Genomic DNA, 21017 nt, shown 5'->3' with positions numbered 1-21017 from the left:
CGCCTCCCTGTTCCCTGCCGCCTCCCTGTTCCCTGCCGGCAGCGGAATGTGACCCCAGAGAAAGGGGAAACAGCTTGAGTGAGAGCAGCAAACAGAGCCGGGAATCTGGAGACGTGGTCCCAGCTCTGTCATCCCGTTGTAGCCGTAGGAAGTCTGCCCCTCTCTCTGAGTTGTGGAGCCCATCCCGTCCGGACACTCACCCAAAGCGCACAGTAATAACCCGTAGTTTGAGGCAGTGGATGGGACATAGGAAGCGCCCTTCTGCTCAGCCTCAGTTATCTTTATGCCCCCCGTCCTCATCTCCCATTCTCTCTTCTGATGCCCCAGAAAAAGAAAAGCTTGAGGAGTCAGATGGTGGGCTGGGGCTCTTTGATGACTACCCCAGGTCTCCAGTCTGGAGAGTACCAGAGAATGCCCATGAATCATGAGCCAGGACCATCTCCCAGGCTTTGCTTTCAGTGACAGCTAAGCTGTCTTCATCCACTAGCAGACCTGGGCCAGGAGAGTCAGGGGCCCTCTTGGCATATTTTCAGAGCTTGCTGTCAGCACCTGGACTTAGGGCATGGGTCCAGAGCTGGAGATGTACTCAGACCCTTACACTGCGAAGCACGTGCCATAGGGTCACAGTGTCAAGGTCCCCTCTTGACTGCCAGGCAAAGGAGTCCTAGCCAAGTTTTATAAACATGATGACAAAGGGTCAGAACTGAGAAGGGAAGGGCCAGCCCAAATCACCAGGAGTCCCCAGCCTCCTTCTGACACCAGATCTACAGGTGCTCAAGATGAAGTCATTAAACTCAGTTCCTCAGAAGTTCCCGATGGTGGAGTTTGTGAGATACTAGCCTTGATGCCAAAAGTGGGGTAAGAAAATTACTTTCTGGGGCCCCATAAAACGGGGACAAGCTCTTTCTTTGTGGAATAGAAGTGAATGAGCCGCAGCACTGATTTCTCCCCCGCCTTGGGGATTCAGGGATGCTGTACTTTCCTGTACAGACCAGGAGAGGGCAGGCTGGTAGGCTGTGGGCTGGTAAGTCTGAATACTTATCTGCAAGGCTGCTTCCCAGTGTGGTCCCGAAGAACGCGGAAATTCCTTTCTTTCTCCTCTATCCCAGGAACTTGCTGCAATCTGTGAATAGACCCTGCATTGCTCAGAGGAACATTGTTTAAACACAATAACCCTTTCCCCTGACCCTGTGGACCCAGAATCCCTGTTATGAATAAGGCAATAGAGGTTTCAAGGGGAACTTTAGCTCCTGCATCAAGCTGACAGCTGTCTAGGAGGGTATAAAGGGGTCTGAGGTCAAACAAAACATGGGTGAGATTATGGCTTCCAAACCCCACGTACCCGATGTATGACTCAAAGTTAATTATTCTCAAAGGCTTAGCCAGTGCCTGGCACACAGTGCGTGCTCTAAAAATTATTTTCCCCAGTTAATGATTTAAACTTTGAGTAAATCTTTGTGTAACACTGATGTCCCAGAAATATGGGCCATATTTATCCTGCAGGATTATATGTCTCTGGGGGCGGGGGCTGTATACACCCCACTTAGGAGGCATGGGGTAAATTTAAATCCCCTGTCTTGGTGAATGGATAAATAAGCTGTAGTACACTCATATAATGAAATCTACTCACCAATAAAAAGGAACAAACTATTGCTACATACTATGACAAGGATAAACTTCGAAAATATTATGCAGGGTGAAAGAAGCCAGGCCCAAGAGACTACATGCTGTATGAGTCCATTTATATGAAATGTCCAGAAAAGGCAAACCTATACAGACAGAAAGCAGATTACCAGCTGCCAGGGATTAGGAGTGGGCTGGGTTTAACGGTAAATGGGGCTGAGGGATCTTACTGGGCCTGTGGAAATGTTCTAAAACTGATGTGTAGTGATGGGTACAGAACTTGGTAAATTTACGAAAAAGAAACATTGAATTGTGCACTTGAAATGGGTAAGTTATATGATATGCCTCCATGAAGTTAGACAAAAAAGGGGTGAATTACTGACACAGGTGATAACAGTATGAACCTCAAAAACATTATGCTGAGCAAAAAAAGCCAAGAACAAAAGATTCCCTAACAATGAAACGTTAGGAAAAACGTCAAATCTATAGGCATAGAAAGCAGGTCAGTGGTTTCCTGGGGCAGGAGCTGGGAGGGGATTGGCAGGGGGACATTTTAGGGTGAGGAAAATGTTCCATATCTTGATTGTCGTGGTGGCTACACAGGTGTATACATTTATCGAAACACATTGATGCTTTAAATGGGTGCATTTTTACTGCACGTAAATTATACCTCAATATAGTTCGCTTTTCAAAACTCACTTAGGTGTGATGACAGAGGGCAAGAATCAAGAAGGGTCAGATCAAAGGCCACACAGGGACCTGGTGGTGGGCTCCCGGGTCCCAGCATCTCAGTTCCCACTAGCCCACACAGACTCCACCCCACCCCTACTTCAAGCCAAGGTCGGGGGCCCCATCAGGAAAGCTTTGATCCAGGGATTGGACACCAGAGAATCCTAGAGGTCCCTCCTACTGCTGAAATCCACAAGGTCTCCTGTGTGTGTGGATTTCGTGGTGGACCTGACCACACAGCATGAGGCTGGTCTCCATCACCCCCAGGGGTGCACAGAAGGAGAGGAAGGGTCACCTTGGTTACTCCTTTGATGCTGTTATGGTCCTGGTGGCCACGTGAATGTGTCTGGTACCACATGGGTGGGCAGGGAGATGCCTCCATCTGTCATTGAGAGAGAAAGAAAGAGGGATGGGGGGATAAAGATGTAGCCATGGGCACATCGGACAATAGATGCCAGGGTCCTGTTCTGAAATCACAGCATTTGCCAAAACTGATCTCCTCGGGTACAGATCAGAAGTGAAATGAGAAACTAGGAGGTATCTTGGTGGGGCCAATGCCAACCAAAACATCCAAATGCGTTGGAAAGGACTTAGGCTTTACGGTGTGGCTTCCCATCCTGCTCTGCCACCTCGAGCAAATCCGTTGCTTCCCTGGGCTGGTCTTCCTATCCACGCAATGGGGATAATGATGGTGCCCACCCCACAGGGCTGTTGTGAGGATTACATGAGATGATAACTATTATTTATTAGCTTGCATTCTCTCATGATCTTATATTATGATGACTACTGTTGTCCACAGTGCTCATTAAGACCATCCATGGATACTCATTTTTTTCCCCTAAAATCTGCGCTGTTCCTGGTAAAAGACGACCAGCTGCCAGGGAAACATGCATTTGGTCGCATTTTAGGATCCCTCTGGGTTTGGGGTTGTTTTTTTCCCCTGACTCTGGAATAAAATAGCTGCTCAGAGAGCTGAAGCATAGGAAAGACGTTGGCCTAAATTGCTTTGGACGAGTGAGTGCTGAGACACAACGGAAGTTCCTGGGAATAAGCGGATGTGCAGGGCGCCCTGCAGGACACTTGCGCAGGAAGAGGCTTCTGCGCATGCGCAGAACGCACTGTTTCACAAAGTATTCAAATACAACCTACATAAAAGAGGAGCTTCAGTATTCACCTCTTCCTCAAACAAGGGAACCCCCGAACTGCGGGTGGGGGATGCCTTTACGTGACAAAACAATGAGTGGGGTTTTTATTCCCATTTTACAGATGAGGAAACTGAGGTTCAGAGTCCAGTGCCTTGCTCCATGATTACCCAGCTAGAAAATGATGCCTCTGGATTCTAACCAGGCCTGTTGAACCCCTAAGGGGCAGAAGGCTCCTGTTCAGATATGGAGGTGGGGGTTAAAGGAGAAAAGACCTGAGGAAGGGATGTATCAAATGAAAACAATAGTCATCAGTGTTAGTGTTACTGTGAGGGAATCCCTGATGATTGCTAAACCATCTGGGTCAGTTTATTCCAGTGGCTTCTGTGGTCTTGAGGCACCTGATTATGTTCAGTTTTAGGAGAGGAGGTGGCATAGTGTAATAGGTACACAGACACATTTCACAGCCATACTAGCTCCAGGTTCAAATCCTGACTCTACAACTAACATGCTGTGTGACCCTGAGTTAGTCACTTCACATCTCTGAGTCTCAGTTTCCCATCCGTAATGCCCAATTCCCAGCCTTATCGTGGGGTCTTCAAGAGGCAGCACCCAGCAAGAACCTTGGTAAACGGTTAATAAATGGTAGCTGGAGTCAGTTACCATTAATCATCCACTCCACACCCCTGAGTACAGGATAGCTCAGCCCCTCCCTCCCCTCCATGACTCACCTGGTAGCTTCCAGAGCGGCCCACCTGGCACAACAAGGGAGCAAGGGACACCTGCCTCATCTGATCCAATCAGCCTGGAGACGGATGAGGAGACATGTCACCCTCAGCCACCCTTTGCCTCTGCCCCTGAGTATCGCTGGCTATTGTTCCACGGAGCTCCAGCTGACAGATGAACCAGGCTTCAGAGACACGGGGAAGGATCCTTTCCAAACAAAGGACTAGCCTTTAAGTTATTCACCAAGCCAATGAACCTGCACAGCGGCCCCAATGCCCCAGAAACACTGCTGCTCGAACAGCCTGAGTTTCACCCAGGAGAGGAACCAACAGCCCAGTACAAATAAAAGCAAATAACGAAGTTTTCTCTACAAGATTCAGGGGCGGTAGAAGTGACCTGAGCTGATAGTTGATGCACTAAAGCAGCAATGTCTTTACTGGGTGTCGGGCACTTTACACACACTGGTTCAGAGCCTCACAACAGCCTTTTAAAGCAGGGATTATGATTCTCACTTGACAGATGAGGAGACTGAGGCTCAGAGAAGGGAAATTACTTCCTCCTGAAATTGACACAGTGTAGGTGGGGAGGAGGATTCACTCAGAGATCCGTGTAACTCAATGCCTTCTCTTTCTACCACTCCGCAATGCATCCAGGAGGGATCAATTCAAAGAGCAGAATCCTGCCCTGGGTGGAAGCAGGGATCAGGTCCAGAGAAAGGATCTTAAACGCAGAGATGTTAAAAACAACTGGCAGGACCAATAATAAGGAAACACCAACCCGCTTACAATGATTTCTGCCAAGGGCATAAAAACACAGAGAAACACCTCTGATGTAACTTTTTAAAAGCAGTATACATAGAGCACAATTTCAATTAGTATCTTCAGGAATAGAAAATATACTGCAGGGGAATATGTGAAAATAGTAAATACAGTAGTTATTCTTGGGTAACGAAATTATGGAGTTTTCATCTCTTTTTTTTTTTCAGTCATTTGCAAATCTTCTACAGTTATCATGCATTCTATTAAACTTACTATGTTCGTTTTAAAGATCACCAAAAAATTACATTTTTGAATTCATTTTGAATGCCAGCATAGAGAGTGTTTCTTCTAAAGCTCGTGGTACGAAGTTATGCTTCCTTTTGGGGGACTCCGAAGACTTCACCCCTCTCCTCCCTGAAGGAGTGGAGAGATGGGCCAAAAATGCAGCAAGAAGGATATAGGGTAGATTTCAGAAACTTACTCAATGGCAACGGTCATTAAATAATAAAATAGGTGGGCAAGGGAGGCATAGAAGATGTTACCCTTAAAATTCTTTCATCGTGAAATTAACCAGACTCAAAGCTAACCGCTGCCAAAGTGTCCCCGAGGATACCTTTTTGCCCAGAGTGCTACATGGTTCTGGGCTGGGGTGAGGGAAGAGGTCTGATCATCTGCGTGATGAAGGGGAGGAGGGGATCTGAGTAAACATCCAGATGCCCAGCCCCACCCCAGTCCTGCTGGCTCATCCCCCTGGCCACGTGGCCTGGACATCTGCGTATCTGAAGCAACGCCCCTAAAGTCTGAGAACCACTGTCCTCAGGTTTCCCAGTCTGTCAAGAGGAATTACTCATCCCTACCCTCCCCCACCAGCCCAGGCAATCGCGAAGCTCCCAGGCGCTCCCAAATGGCACTGCGCTTTGGAAGGTAGAGCACCGTAGCCTGAATGAGCGTTTGGCTCCGGGCCTCACTCAGACTGAGGCTGGCACCGAGAAAAACAAAGCCGTTCTCTCCCCACCTCTCCCCGCACTACCACCTTCCCCCTCCCCGCCCCCGCTTCCCGCCGCGGCACTGCAGTGGGGTGTGCGCCCCAGCAGTCCCGGAGCAGGGCAGCCACTGGTCTGGAGTCTGGGATGAGGGTGGGGAATCTAGGCCCCTGGCCTCCCCTTTCACTGCAGAGAAGCAATTTCTCTAGCCGAGCCTCCAGTGGTGGAGAGGAGAGATCTGGCCCCCTCACTCCTAAATTCCCAGCCTCTCTAGAGAGTGTATTGGGGAGGAGTAGGTGGGCAGCTGGTGGGTTCTGAGGTCTCCCCAGACCGTTTTAAGGATGTAACATAGGCTTTAGAGTTGGACATATCTGGATTCAAAATCACTGTCTGTGTGACCTTGGACGTGTAGCTAACCTTCTCCGGAGCTCAATTTCTTCATCTTTAAAATGGGGTTCTTACCATCTCCTGGGACTGTTGTGACAATGCATGCAAATCACTAAGCGTGTTGCTGGCATACAGAAAGCTCTCCATAAACTGATGTATTATTATTATCATTGTCAATATCATTATTCTTCTCAGTGAAGAGGTTTTCCGACCCTCTCCATTCCTTTGGAAGCTGGACATCTGGAAATTGAGTCCCAGAAGTGGAGCATGGGCAGGTGTTGGGCGGGGGGGCGGGGGGAGGGAGGCTTAGTGTGAAACAACAGGGACTCAGGAACCCTGCTTCACCATCCCATCCCCCATCTCCAGTTCTGAGACCATTGAGGGTCCCTCCAAGGCTTGGCCAGTTCCGGTGGGCGGAAAAGGTCCAGGGGGACCCCTCCTGTTCTGTCTGGTAGCGGGGGGAGGGGAGGGTCTTTGTTCCCCCTCAGATCATGACTGCAAGACCCCCATGGGCACCAGCCTCCATTGCGGACCTCCCCGCCTCTTCCCCTGTGCCCCACCCAGGCCGGAGTCCTGGCTTCAATTGACAACTGCGAGCTGGAGAGACTCTTCGTCCAACAAATGAGGGGCACTTCAGGCAGTGTTTGCCACCCCTGAACCCTGCCCGGGACCCTGCACCCGCCCGGGACCCCAAGCTCGGGGAATTAGGCTGTTCCCAGCGTGCAGACAAGGATGCTTGGGAAGGGAGGGCTGTTAGAATGGGGCGGCGGCTTACCTCGGGTCCGCGGTCCTGCGGCGCCAGTGCAGAGGGCTCTTTGTGCCCCAGCTCACAGCGCAGAACTGGGGGAGCCCCTGCAAGCGCCTCCCATCGCAAACTCCTCCCCGCACTCGTCCGCAGCCTCCCTCCCTCTGGTCCCCCGAGCGCAGCCGGCGTCGTCTTTGTAGCTGCTGCAGCGCCCATGAAATTTTAATGCGGGAGCGGCTGGCGGGCGGAGGCGCCCCACCCCCGGCCCTCGCCTCGGCCCTCCTCCCGCCTCACCGCGCCCCTGCAACCCTACGCCCTACCCTTTACCCCCTCCGGGGGGTCGGGGCCGGGGAGGCGGGGTGCGGCCGGGCGTGGGGGGAGCGCACAGCCACCCCCGCGGCACAAAGGGGCGAGCCGGGCAGCGCGCTCTGCCTCCAGCGTCCCAGCCAGCAGCGATGCCATGGCAACGCTTGCCAGGCTGGACTCGACAGCGGAGCGCGAACGCGCAGGGATGGAGAGACGAGAGGCGAGCGGCGCATGACTGCGGACACGGGGAGCAGAAACCTGGAGCCGGGCATAGGAGGACGAAGAGGCTGGTGCCGGAGTACCAGGTGCTTAACCAGCACGGCTTGGGTGTATGCCTCTCAATTAACCCTGCACGTGGTTATGGTGGAGTCAAGATCCGAACCCATGTCTGAGACCTCATGGCCATGTTCTTGCCACTATACCGCTTGGCCTAACAACTCTTATAGATGTGGCTTTTTTTTTTTTTTCCAAACTGCCCTCTCCTTTGTACCTACTATTTTTCTAGAGTAGCAATGTTAGGAAATGGTCCTAGAGCAGTCGTTCTAGACCGGGTCCTAGACAAGCGCCATTACATCACTAGGAATGGAGATACTCAGGCCTCTCCGCAGAGCGACTGGATCAAAAACGCTAGCGTGAGGGGCCCAGAGATCTGTGTTTTAACAAGCCCTCCGGGGGATGCTGATGCTTGAGAACTACTGTGGCTAGACAATTCCAGTGGCCTCTACAACCAGGCTATCCTGGGTTTTAAATTTCAGCTCTGTCCATGCCCCTTAGCGGATGACCCTAGGCAAGATTCACTCCATCTCTGAGCCTCAGTTTCCTAGTCCACAAAGTAGGGATAATAATGGAGTCCACCTCATAGTGTTGTGTGGGTTAAATGCCGGAATACATGGGGTGAGGGGTGCTTACCACAGTGCCTGGCACTTAGTAAGGGCTCAAAACATATTTTTATTCCTATAATACTATGACATCTCCTTTAATTTTCACCCCTCTGTGTATATTATTTATCATCTCCTCTGCTCCGAAAAGGACATTAAGGCTCAGAGAGGCAACCAGAGCTGCCCAGGTCCCTGGTAAGGGATTCAGGTGGGATTTGAACCCACCATTTCAGGTTCCAAGTTTACTAGCTATTCACTCTACTACACATCTCTTCCTGGGACCCCCAGCCTTGATCTTCAGAAAATCCAGACCCAATTCAACAAACCTATAGCACATTTCCAATGTGCACAGCCCAAGGCCATTGCAGGAACCACGAAGATCCCAGGGAGGCCAGAGATACTGCCTCCACCCGGCCAGACCTGGCAGTCCTGCCAGAGAAGTAAGACTCACATGGAACAGTGAGAGAACAGGCAAGATGGGGTCTGGTCACAGCATAGCCCAGAGTCCACAGCCAAACTGCTGTCATTACAGGTCTACGACTTTCCCCTCTATCACCAGACCACAAACAAAAAAGGAAATGGGGTTCAGCGTGACAGGTTCTAAATGAACACAAGGGATGCATAGGGATCACTCCTTTCTTTGTTAAGTATTCCCAAACCACCTATTTCATAATCAGTTCCCAAATCCTCCTGAGGATCCACCCGTCATTTCCAATATCCATTTGGAGAAAAAAAAAATCAAGGGCTTCCCTGGTGGCGCAGTGGTTGAGAATCTGCCTGCTAATGCAGGGGACGCGGGTTCGAGCCCTGGTCTGGGAAGATCCCACATGCCGCGGAGCAACTAGGCCCGTGAGCCACAACTACTGAGCCTGCGCGTCTGGAGCCTGTGCTCCGCAACAAGAGAGGCCGCGATAGTGAGAGGCCCGCGCACCGCGATGAAGAGTGGCCCCCGCTCGCCGCAACTAGAGAAAGCCCTCGCACAGAAACGAAGACCCAACACAGCCAAAAATAAATAAATTAAATTAAAAAAAAAAAAAAAAAAAAAAAAGCCTGGGTTTGAATCCAGCTTTAAAAAAAAAAAAAAAAATCAAGGCAGGCACTTGCCGCTCCCAAATTTTCAATGCTTCTCCTGTTCTCTGGGGCTTCTCAAAGATGAACAATAATGATCCTGTGATCCTATTCCCAAGCATCCTTGGTTCTAGGGATTTCTTTTCAAGGAGAGCAGCGGGAGGAAGAGAAGAGCAAAAAAATCATCAGAAGCTACTGTGGATTTGCTGTGAAGTCACCGCGTCTCATACAGGTGGATTCAGCATGATCCATAAACCGATGCAAGGAGAGGGCAGACCCCATGTCCAGCGGGTACCGAAACCAGTGAGGTGTGGTCCTGCCTGCTGCCCTCTGTCCCTAGTTCTCTAATTTCTTTATCACAGGTAGCTCAAACTGGTTCTCCTGAGGGATTCAGTTGGTCCCTTGCCTTTCCTCTGTCCACCTGCTGAGTACTTTTGCAGTGAACAAAACCTTCCCTTGAATTCTCCATTATCTTGGGAAGGGGAGGGACCCACGGTGGTCTCCTTCATCCCCTTTACGCTCCAGGCACTGCTGCCGCCTCCTCTGGGATCCACGCCTCGTCTCATATCGAGAGTTGGCATCCTTCTTGTCTCTAACCCTTACCTTATCCTGCGGGTAGACCCATGACATGGCAGAGTACATCCCCAAGATGGTAGATGTCATTCTCACCACAACTCACCAAGAACCCCATCCTCCAGGGGACATTTACGGGGCTAACCTGGGCCCCGGGCAACCCACAAGTGGATAAGAGCCTCAGATGGCACCCCAAAGGGAAGTGTCAATGTCTTCTCTTCTGCCTCTCTTGAAAGTGGCTTGAGCTGCTTATAATGGAGTGCGGGTTGCCATGGCAACAGGAAGAGGCGCCATCATTCTGGAGATCTATTCCAAAATAAAGTTTCCTCCTGTAAGCTGGACCAGGTGGTTACCTCACCTATTCACATGAGGCTCTGCGAGCCTAGGTAGTCTGGGGCTCATTACACCTGCACCCCCCACCCCGCAGCCCAAGATTTTCAAGGGAATTCTGACGCTGGTAACATGTCCAGGAGAGGGGACTCTGGTTTCTCTTTATCCCTAGAGCAGCCCCTGGAGACATTCAGGTGGTCCAGGAGTCCAGGGTTCCAATTACAACTCTGTCATCAGCCTGCCCGGTGCCTCTGAGTACTCACTTACCCCACTGTGCCTCCTTTCAAAAATTTTTTTTAATTTTTTGATTTTATTGAAGTATAGTTGATTTACAATGTTGTGTTAATTTTTGCTATACAGCAAAGTGACTCAGTTATAGATCTATATATTCTTTTTCATATTCTTTTCCATTATAGATCATCACACGATATTGAATATAGTTCCCTGTGCTATACAGCAGGACCTTGTTGTTTCTCCATCCTATATATACTAGTTTGCATCTGCTAATCCCAAACTCCCAATCCATCCCTCCCCCACATCCACCTTGGCAACCACAGTCTGTTCTCTACATCTGTGAGTCTGTTTCTGTTTCGTAGATAGGTTCATTTGTGTCGTATTTTAGATTCCACACATAAGTGATATCATATGGTATTTGTCTTCCTCTTTCTGGCTTCGCTTAGTATAATAATCTCTAGGTCCATCCATGTTGCTGCAAATGGCATTATTTCATTCATTTTAATGGCTGAGTAGTATTCCACTGTAGATATGTACCACATCTTCTTTATGCATTCATGTGTCGATGGCCATTTAGGTTGCTTCCGTGTCTTGGCTATTGTGAATAGTGCTGCTCTGAACATAGGGGTGCACATATCTTTCCGAATTATAGTTTTGTCTGGGTATATGCCCAAGAGTGGGATTGCTGGATCATGTGGCAACTCTAGTTTTAGTTTTTTGAGAAACCTTCATACTGTTTTCCATAGTGGCTGCACCTAAAAAAAGATGTAGGTGAATTTCACACAATGTAAAACCAACCACTTTAAAGCAAGCAGTTCAGCGGCATTTAGCACAGTCCCAGTGTTGCGCAGCCACAACCTCGATCTAGTTCCAAAACATGTTCGTCCCCTCCAAACACCACCCCACACCCACTAAGCAGTCGTTCCCCATTCTCCCCTCCCGCCAGGCCCTGGCAACCCTGAATCTGCTTTCCGTCTCTTATGGATTTACCTATTCTGGTTATTTCCTATAAATGGAATCATATAATATGTGTTCTTTTGATTCCGGCTTATTTCACCAAGCATAATGTTTTTGGGGTTTATCCACATTGTCACACATACCAGCACTGTGTTCCTTGTTATGGATGAATCATATTCCATCATATGGATATAGGATATCTGTGTGTCCATCCATCTGTTGATGAACGTGCGGGTTATTTCCACCTTTTGGCAATTGTGGATCATGCTGCTGTGAACATGTGTGGACAAGGATTTGTTTGAGTCCCTCTTTTCAAGTCTTTTGGGTACATGCCTCTCTGTGCTTCATTTCCTTTTATACCCCCCGACCCTGCACCTGGTCAGGGCATTCTGGAAAGGTGACAAGATGGGCTTCATCACCTTGTTACCTAAACTAATCACACAGACCCCCCTCAGCCTCCCCAGCACCACCTCTCTTCCTGGCCACACCTGCCGTACCCTCTAAGGAAGGGCTCTGAGAAAAGCCAGATTTCATCTGCCCTCCAGCCAAGCTATTAACCAAGCCTGTGTGCATCCATCAGGGCCTCAGGGGAGCTTCTCTCTGAGGGCTGTTCCCCGAGCCAGCAGCTCCCAGGCTCACTCAGATAGAAATTTCATTTTGACTCATCCTCACTGGGGGGAGGGTGGAGCTCCCTAAATTCAGGGGAAGGTGCTTGTACAGCAGAGGAGAGGCGCATTTGGTGTGGCCCCAAAAAGCATATGCTTTTCAACAGTTCCCCCGTGACCTCTGCCTTCCCTTGTCATCACCTTCAGAAGCAATGAACTTAACCCCTGACCCACTTACTTGACACTATTCAGAGGGCTTTACCCACATCCCCTGCCCCCGGGCATTGTCTGAGGAAATGTCAACATCAACTCCATCTGATAAGGAGAGAGAGGCTCAGAGAGGGGGAGTGACTTACCCAAGGTCAGCCAGCTAGAAAGTGTTGAAGTTGAGATTCAAACTCAGCATTGTTTCCAAAAGCTGCGCTCAGATCTCTGAGAAAACCATCTGCATTCACGCTCACCCGACCCTTCCCCTAGGAAGGTGCAATGGCCCACAGTCAGCTCAACCCCACCACCTTGCTGGGGTCCATTCATTGTCCTGCCCTGGGCATGCACAGCAGCGGTTACTATCCGTCCAAGAAGCACATCATTGGTTCAGGATCATTGCCATGGACGAGTAGAGTTCATGTTTTCCAGTTTTATCTCTGTCCTGCCCCCAGTGGCTGCCTTCCTGTGCAAAGGCCAGCAGTCCCGCTAGATAAGGCGTGGACAGGAGCGTGAGCCTGGACTGTCGTAGATACAGACTCCGAGACAAGGATTCAAGTGCGTGTAGTTTATTTGGGAGGTGATCCCAGGAAGCATTGAGAGTGGAGTAAAGTAGTGAGGCAAGGAAGAGAAAAAAGCCGGACTAGGTGGATTAGTGAGTGCATCACTCTGCTAGGGCTGTAGCAGAATGCCACAGGTTAGGGGGCTTCAGCCACAGCCACTATTTTCTCACAGTTCTGGAGGCTGGAAGTCCAAGATCAAGGTGCCAGCAGGGCTGGTTTCTCCTGAGGCCGCTCTCCTGGGCTTGCAGACAGCCAGCTTCACCCTGTGTCCTCACCTGGCCGTTCCTCTGTGTGTACACCCCTGGTGTCTCTTCCTCATCTTATAAGAACCCCAGTCCTGTTGGATTAGGGCCCCATTCTCTGACCTCATTTAATCTTCATGACCTCCATAAAGGCCCTATCTCCAAATACAGTCACATTGGGGTCATATTCAATTCATCCTATGAATTTAGGAAGACATAATTCAGTCCATAACAAGAACCAAGTTGTTGTGGCAACTAGGACACAGTCCTGCTGAGGTCCCTCTAGGAGACTGGGTGGGACAAGCCGGAGTTGTCCCACCTGAGGTCCAGGAAACCAGGGTACTTACTCACCAACTCTTATCTGTCATGGTTGAAGAATGCTCCCCGTGCATCAACCCCTTGCCACCTCCAGGCTGCCCTTGGTGCAGACCAAACACATGCCCTTGGCCAGAGAAAACCGTCAGCAGGGAGACACAGGGGCCTGCAGTATGAAGCCACTGGTGTGCCTGGGCACAGTGAGTGTCCAGGGCACATCCCATGGGGTCAATGGATCATGCATACTCCCATCACCCACCACGGCCCCATGCCACTCAGCAGAGCCCACCCTGGGCTCCATGAATCCAAGGCCTCCCCAGTTTGAGGAGCTTCCACCCTCTATGTGCCAACCTGGCATAGGATGGTGAGTAACACAGAGTCCTGCCCTCTAGAAGCTCCCAGCCTAGTCAACGAGGGAGCAGAAGTCACTGTGAGCAAACCATCATGAAAGAAGTTCAGGGAGCTTATGGAAATATACATTAGTGACCCAACTTGTCTTTGAAGTCAAGAAAAGGCCTACTGAGTGCCAGATGCTGTACCAGGGACTGAGAATTGAAAGTCACAAAAAGTATAACTATTCTTTTTCAGGACCTTTTCAGTTTCGAGTGGCAGAAATAAGTCTACCACTATAATGGTTTCAGGCACAGCTGTATCCAGGTGTCCAAACAACATTACCAGGCATCCATCTTTCTCCAGCAGTGGGGAGGCACGCACCAAAGACTGCCAGGCTCTCTGCCACCGGGGTCTTTGTCTTATTTCCTTTCTCTGCCTTCCTCTCAGCTCGGTTGGCAGCTAAGACATAGACGCGGGAGTCAGGCAGACTTGAGTTTGAATCTGCCCTTTACTCAGTATGCGACGTCCCTCTGGGTCTCAGTTTCCTCTTCTGTAAAATGGGCATAACACAACCTGTCTTGCAGGGCTTTCCAAAGAATTAAGTGATTTGATTGCAGAAAACACATGGCATGGTTATGGGATCAGTAAATATCCTCTCTCTCTGTCTCTCTCTCTCTCTCTCTTTCTCTCCCTCTCTCAGTTGGAAGGACCATTACAGACTATCCAAGACTTGGAGTTCTTAGCCCTGGGAAATTATTATAAGTGGGTCTTACAAACACCACAGACACCAACCCTGTCTGCAGAGTGTATAAGTAGCAAGTCCTATCCACAAATCACTTGCTCTTTTACATGCGTGTGTCCAAGCTGTTGGTTTAACTAAATGCGGGTTGATGTGGACCCCACACCGCATTCATGGTCACTTTCTTTATCATCACCAACCACAGGACCTGAAAGTGTACTCTCAGATTTATGGAGTCCATGATCAGTTTTCCTTTGAGGAAGAGACCATCGGACTGGCGAGGTCCGGGGCCCACTGGTGTCCCCCAGCCTCTTTGTTTACGGTGCCCAGAGCAAGGCTCAGAGACCAGGCGGCCTTGCCCGAGGTCACGCGAGCCTTCCCCCCTCCCTCGCTCCTTGTTCTGCGCAGACCTGCCTCTGCCCTCCTCTCCTTTGTCCCTGGCGTGTGCGTGCCGTGTGGGCCTGCCTCCTTGCGGGGCTGTGCCCTGTGTCCCTGCTGCTTCTTTGTCTGGGCTTTTGTGTCCAGACAACAGAGAAGGCGGACAGCGTGTGTGCCATTCTCATCCATCCCATCTCGTGATCCATCTGCAAACAGAGCCCCTCCAGACGCCCCGCACCTGCTCCCCAGCCGCTCCGGCAGGTGCTGCAGCCAGCCTCTCCTGCGGCTGTGGAGAGCCCGGCGCCGCCTGCAGCCTGCAGCCTCCAGCACAGCCGCTGCCTCCCCATCCTCCCCGCCCCTCCCACCTCAGCTCTTTTGCGGTAAGGGCAGACGCTGGCAGAGCCAGAGATGGGGCCTGGAAGGAACTGGAAAGGGGGAGATGAGCCCTGCAGAGCCTCGCTCCCAGATCCAGTGCCCCCGCAGCCCCATCAGTGCATCCTCTTGTCATTTCACCAAATCCTCCTCACCCCCCCAACTGCCACCAGGGTCTCTCCCTCCATCGTCCCCAGCTGGGACCTCCAGCTTCCACGCCAGGGCCCTCCAATCTGTTCCCCCCACTCCAGCCAGAAGATTCTCCAAATGCAAAGCTGACCTCATCGCTCCCCCTGCCCACAGCCCTTCAGGGTCTCAGGATGAAGAGGAAGCTCTTTACATTTACCAGCAAGGCCCTGCCTTGGCTGACAGCTCCACGTCCATCCCTCACCAAGCTCCTGCTCCAGCCATGCGCCGCCCGGCCCCCCCAGCCCTGCCCAAGCATCCTTGTCTCCAGTGAAACCTTCTCCAGCCTCCTGGTCAAAGTCAAGGCCATTAGTTATACACACTCCTTGATTGACCCATGTCCCGCTCCTTCAGGGCTGATTTCAGTTTGAGATTATATATTCATTTGCTTGTCTGTTGTGTACACGCATGCACACACACACAACACACACACACCAGCTCATAAGATCCTTCATGGGAGGAACCTGCTGTTTTTCGACCATCACATCACCAGAGGTTGGCCCAGGGTCTGACTCACAGGTGGACTTCCATGTATGTTTGTCGGAAGTACATCTGAACCTTGAAGTGTAAATGCTACAGTTCTGGAATGCCTCTCAGAAACCATTTTATAGATGGACAAACAGAGACCCAGAGAAGGAAAGTGACTTACCCAAGGCCTCTGTTCCAATGCAGCCATGCTAACTGTGTAATCTATGTCCCCAGGGTCCCCAGCTCCTTCTGTCTTCCAAAGATCACACTCTCCTTTAGAAGCCAATCAAGCAGTTCAAGCACCTACGCAGAAATGGCTGCAGAAATGCTGTCCCCTTTCCGGAAACGGTCTGGCTCTTGTGCGTTGGTGGTTGTGTCTTCATCTCTTGCTCCAAACACCTGCTCCTGTCGCCTTGAGCCTCTCCTTCTGTTTCCTACCCTTCCTATGGCCTGTAATCCTCTCCCCACACTCAGATGCAGTGTGAACCCTGTCCTCATTGCTCCCCAGAGCAGAAGCAATGCAAAGCTCTTGGAGAAGAGACTAAGGAAATTCGGGACAAATAATAACACTTACTGAGCATTTACTGTGTTCCAGCTCCTGAGTTAAACGCTTTAAGTGCAATGGCTATAGCAGCCCAGTGGCATTGGTACTGATATTATCCCCATTTTACAGATAAGGAAATTGAAGCTAAGGGACACAGTTAGAAGGTGTCTGAACCAAGATTCAGCCTCAACAGGCTACATCCAGCTCCTGCCCTCATGGAGCCTCTTCCCCACCCCGGCCCCATTACGCCTTCCTAGGCTGTCAGCCACCCCCGAGCCACCGCTGGTATGGGACAAGCAGTGCATACGGTCCTCCCCACCTCCCGTGGCTCCTTCTAACCCAGGCTTCCCACCCCCGCGCAGCCACACCGCAGCCTTTCTGCAGGAACAGTACATACTTTATTTATGAGATGTACCTGGACTCTCTGCAAATCAGCTGGGAATGCCGCAGCATCTGCAGGCAGGAGGCAGAAGGTTCTGGAGGCCAAAAGTCTTCCAGGATGTAGACAGGGACTGGTCTCAGGGCACCAGGCTCAGGCAGGGGCACCCAGTAGGTCTACAGAGCACAGAGTGGGTCTGCAGGCAAAGTGATCTGTGCTTTGGATCCCCTTTGCATCCTGGCCTGCCCTAGGCAGGCAGCAGAGAGCCCAGGGCAGGGGGCTGGAGAGATGGGAAATAAGGCAGGCACTAATATTTACCCGGCATCTCCCCAAACCCACACAAAACCCTATAGGGCAGGGATTCTTGTGCCCACTTTATAGGGGAGGAAACTGAGGCTTGCAGAAGGTAGGAAGTGCTTTCTGAATTTTTAACCCTGCTTTGTCATCCCTCTTCCCCACAAAGAGGGGAATTAAGGTGGTTTATAAGGATGCCCTCAGCCCAAGCAGAAAACTAAATATAAAATAAGATAGAAAAATGAGGCTCAGAGAAAGGAATATGGAGTCAGGGATTAAGCTCCTCTTCCAAATGCCTGCCACATGGTAATTTAGTTGCCAGTAGTGGATTGTACATTGGTCTGAGCATCCTGGCAGCCAAGGCAAAGAGGGAATGCAATTCGTTTCAAAGGTGTCCAAGGACTACAAGGAGAAAAAAAGATGTATAGAGACACAGGTGTGACAGAGAAACGGAGAAGGAATCTCAGGCCCCTGATCAAATCTCAGATTCCAAAATTCCTAGAAAATGCCCCATCGATCCCTATCCCACCACCCCTTTCCCTATCCCATCCGCTCCAGGGCAGAACAATCTCCTGACAGCCCCTTGGAGCGTGTGTTTTTATATGTGACCACCAGGTGGCGGTGCGGCGCAGGTCTTGGGTGGACGTTTGTGTGGATCCGGAGGCAGCCTGGTGGGCTGAAGAGGCCGGGCGGTGCCTGAGGGACCTCCATGAGTTGGTGCCGAGACTTTGGTTGAACCTCAACGAAGAAATCGGTCTCATACTCGGCAGAATCAGGCTGCACTGCTTCCCCACAGGGGGAAGGAGGAAGAGCCCTGGCCAGAGTGTCAGTCCCCAGTTCGAGTCCCAGCTCTGCTTCCGGTTCTCTGTGCAAACGAGCACATTAACTTGCACGTCTCAGCCTCAGTCTTCTCACCGGAGCAAGGGTGTGAATAGTGCCTGTTGAGGGAAGAGGAGACTTGAGACCGGGATGGAGAATGATCGTGGTCACTAAGGTCGAGAAAGGCCAGAGGGTGAAAGACCGAAAGCTTCTGAGCTACGGCTGAGAAAAAAAGGGGGCCCACATTCCCCGAAAGAAAAGCCACCAGGGTCCCTTGTTAGGGACAAGGGGGGGAAGTGGTCAACTCCTCTCTGTTTCCCCTCTGGTGGGTTTGGAAGAGCCAGGACTTTTTCAAGTGTAAATTACAGAAACCCATCTTAAAATGTCTTAAGAAAAAAAAAAAAAAAAACGGGGAGAAGGTGTTTTTCGGTTCATGTGACGAAGAGCACATGCGGCGTTTGCGTAACAGGAGGGTTGGACTCATTCTCTCCGTTTCTGGCCTCTAGGGCTTTCCCCACCTCGGTTTTGCTTTCAGGACTGCCTTCGAAGGCAGGTCGCAAGCTTACACCTGTAAACTTCACAAGCCCAGCACGTAGAAAGCGTCTCTTTCCAAAAGGTTCCAACCAAAGTTCCAGAGAGAACTGTCATTGGCTCCCACTGGGTCACGTGCCCAACCCTTGGCCCAATCACGGTGACTGTTACCCGCGTCGCTGGTGTCTTCTTCACCTCTGCAATCAGGTGAGTCAACCTCACTGGATGCGTTGATTCGGAGAGGAGGATGGGCAATTCTCTAAACCGAAACTGGGGTGAAAAGGGCAGACTGCCACCTCAGGGAGGAAACGGTCATGACCTGCTGGCCTGCCTCCCCCAGGTTTTGTGTCAAGAGAAGATTCAGGAGCGTGAGGCAGGAAAAGAGCCTCTGCACCTTGAGATATTTCACCTCCATTAGTCTTGTAATTAAGCGACAGGTAAACAGCCCCAGGAAGTAGGGATGGGGGGCCGGTCATCTCCCACCGAGTGGGCTTGTGCCAGACTCCTCACCCGACCCCGGGTGCTGTGGCTGGGTGGCGGCTTCCCAAACTCAAGTCCCTCAGCTGGTGAGCTGGGGGCGATGGCCTGCTTGGGGGAGTGGGCGGGGTAGGAAATGGTTGAGTGCCTGGCCCTGTGCCCAGCTTGACGCAAACCTCAATAGATGCTGTTTCTTTACAAAGGGCTGCGGTGATGAGCTTGTTACTGTAATCATCATTGCTTTGGTCCTTGTTCGTGATGAATAGGTGTTCCACCCAGCCGCTTATGGCAGGATTTGCAGGAAAAAGCCCAATATCTCCCTCTCTCTCTCTCTCTCTCTCTCTCTCTCTCTCTCTCTCTCTCTCTCTCTCTCTCTCTCTCGATCTTCCACTTCTCACCTCCTTTCATTCTAGGTGGTTTCTTTACTCGGTAAGACAGTAGTGTGAGGACCCTGTAGACCAGAGAAAGAACCGGAAGGGCGGGGGCGGGTGTGCAGAGCAAGTGAAGAATAAGAAAGAGAAATGTCACACAACGTCCCATCTCATTTTTTATAGCACTTTTTTTTTTGGTATTGTCACTGTTTTTTTTTTTTTTTAATTGAAGTGTAGTTGATTTACAATGTTGTGTTAGTTTCAGGTGTACAGCAAAGTTATTTAGTTATACATATATATGTGTGTGTGTATATATTTTTTACATTGTTTTTCATTATAGGTTATTATAAGATATTGGATATAGTTACCTGTGCTACACAGTAGGTCCTTGTTGTTTATCTATTTTATATACAATAGTGTGTACCTGTTAATCCCAAACTTCTAATTTGTCCCTCCCCTTTCCCCTTTGGTAACCATAAGTTTGCTTTCTATGTCTCACAGCACTTTCTCAAGTGTCAATTCCCACTTTATGAGATAAGGAAATTGAGGCTCAGTGAGGCAAAGCACCCTCCCCCTCCCACACCAAAGGTCATCCTGTCTGGAAAACTCAGGATCCAGGATTGAGACCTAAGTGTGTGCAGTCCCAAATGTGTTGCCATCCTTTGTGCCATGCCACCCACGTGGGGTGGGAGTATCTGGGTGATGAGGCTTAGGAGCAGCCACGTGGACAGTGCTTGCTGTGTGGTCTTAGACAAGTCCCTTTCCCTCTCTGGGCTAAGAGGACGCTGGTTTGAGATCCGCAGTCCCAGACCCTTTGGTCGGTCATGTTCTCCAAGTGTGGAATTCTGGATGATGGGTGTTCTTACCACTTACTTCTGAACAAATAGCATCAATAATTCAAATTCCCCTTCCTTTATAACCTAGGAGAATTTGTCTCCCAGCAAGATATGAAAAATAATTTCACGCTCTCTTTCCTTCTCTCCCAAGATCACCCCTGAAAAATTGTCTCTTTATTGCCTGTCTCTCCAGCCGTCATCTCACATCTGGGGTCCCATTTTTTGTAGTTGCCAGTCTCACTCTTGGCTCTGACTGGGGCTGACTCTTAATAGGGCCGCCATCAAATGCCAATAAGGCTCCCCCCATTCATTCATTCATTAAGCAAATATTGCCTGCTTTGACCCCAGGGATCCACAGCTTTCCTATGGTAGATGAGAAGGTCCCTAGTTATTCATACTGAAGTGTGAGGGGCTACTTTCTTAACTATTTTAAAGGAGGACATGGACCTAGCAATTTACTGTTTATAAATCCTATTCGTGCCTAGTATCTCTTTAATACTCCATGAAACCTTATACAACCCATAATGAGCTCAATGCTCTTACAGGCTGGGTGGCCTCAGGTAAGTTGCTTGACCTCTCTGAGCCTCAAGTTCTTGATGAGTTTTATAGGGATAATAATAATGTCAAGGAGTTATTGTGAGGTTTAAATTATATCCCATGTGAAAGAAACCAACGCAACATGTATCATCAATGTCACCATCATCATCATTATTATGAGGAAGGCATGCCCCAGGTAAGGGGGTTGGGGTGGAGATGGGGGCTATGAAAGCAAAAAGACAGAGAGAGGTAGACTAATACTAATAACAATACTGAGAATGATACCAACAACTTCCACCAACTTTTCCTGAGAGCTTACCAAGTACCTTGTATATGTTCTGGGCACAGGCATGTATAATATGTCATTTAGCTTTTCACAAACAAA

At 50.1% G+C, this 21017-nt stretch overlaps 1 long non-coding RNA gene across 1 annotated transcript; it reads right to left on the bottom strand.

The window, feature by feature from the left end:
* Window positions 1-23: 23 nt before the first annotated feature.
* LOC309611138 lies at window positions 24-15315 on the bottom strand. The gene is made up of 4 exons (XR_014234344.1): window positions 7124-15315; window positions 4226-4299; window positions 2648-2734; window positions 24-1123 (listed from the first exon to the last, which is right to left on the bottom strand). It is a non-coding gene; the product is annotated as an uncharacterized lncRNA (long non-coding RNA).
* Window positions 15316-21017: the final 5702 nt, after the last annotated feature.

Source organism: Balaenoptera borealis (assembly GCF_965194805.1).
Source record: "Balaenoptera borealis genome assembly, chromosome: 14".
NCBI classification, from domain to species: Eukaryota; Metazoa; Chordata; class Mammalia; order Artiodactyla; family Balaenopteridae; genus Balaenoptera; species Balaenoptera borealis.
This window is presented reverse-complemented; position numbering and strand designations above follow the sequence as displayed.